The 877-nt window shown below is 35.6% G+C and overlaps 1 protein-coding gene and 1 long non-coding RNA gene across 2 annotated transcripts in view; one reads left to right on the top strand and one right to left on the bottom strand.

Annotated features, from left to right (window-relative positions):
- Positions 1-877, top strand: part of LOC119589226 — a gene marked incomplete at its 5' end in the record, with an annotated part of 73,080 nt that overhangs the window by 10,232 nt on the left and 61,971 nt on the right.
- The window catches only part of LOC119589227, a 46,602-nt gene that overhangs the window by 41,692 nt on the left and 4,033 nt on the right, over positions 1-877 (bottom strand). The window lies entirely within an intron of this gene.

Below are 877 nucleotides of genomic sequence, written 5' to 3'. Positions count from 1 at the left end.
AGATAACTTGCTAAAATGTATTTCAATTTATGTTATTTCTTTGTATCATATTTTTTTTGCGCTATTGTCTATTAATTTAGCAAAAAGAAAAATGTGTTCCTAAATATCAAATATCAACCGCCGATTATCAGGACACGATTATTGCTCAAAGTACACACAAAAAAATGTCGACGTTGACAACCGACGTTACAAAAAAACGAACAGGGAATCAACATAGGTAAATACATGAACAACAACAACAAAGTGACACCAATAACAAAGAATGCGAAGTTCAAACTCCCATACAAAGAAGACAACAAACAGACAAATAAACATAAGATATTAAGACCAAATGTAGCAAGGCCAAAGTGCCATACAAAGGAAGAGAAATGAAAACAAAAAGCAACAAAAACAACAGAAACAAAAGACTAAGACCGGATTTCATGAGTATTATTACAGACAACAGCAACAAAAACAAAATAGTAAGACGTTCCATACAAGGAAGAGCAAGGAAAAACAAAAAAAAGCAACAAAAACAAAACTGTATCACCAAAATCCCATACAAAAAAATATAACAAAACAAAACAAATGCAACAACAACAAAATTCGTAAGACCAAATTCCAATATAATGAGAAAAATAAAAAAAACAACAGCAAAATCAGTAAGACGAAATTCCCATACAAGGACGAGGGCGCACAGACACGCCCGCGGGACAGGCGATCTTCCGTGCAGTGCCATAGGAGGGCCAACGAGAACGCCGGAATAATATTTGGCTCCTCGCAAAGCTCCTGCAATTGCCTCGTGTCTCAGACGCCGGGATGATTGACAGCTTTTATTGTCTCGTAGTGGGGGTCCTATTATATATTTTTTTCTTGTTTATTTGTATTCCGTGTTTTG

Source organism: Penaeus monodon, chromosome 25 (genome assembly GCF_015228065.2).
Source record: "Penaeus monodon isolate SGIC_2016 chromosome 25, NSTDA_Pmon_1, whole genome shotgun sequence".
NCBI lineage: Eukaryota > Metazoa > Arthropoda > Malacostraca > Decapoda > Penaeidae > Penaeus > Penaeus monodon.
Note: the sequence above shows the minus strand (reverse complement) of the source record. Positions and strands in the feature narration are given on the sequence as shown.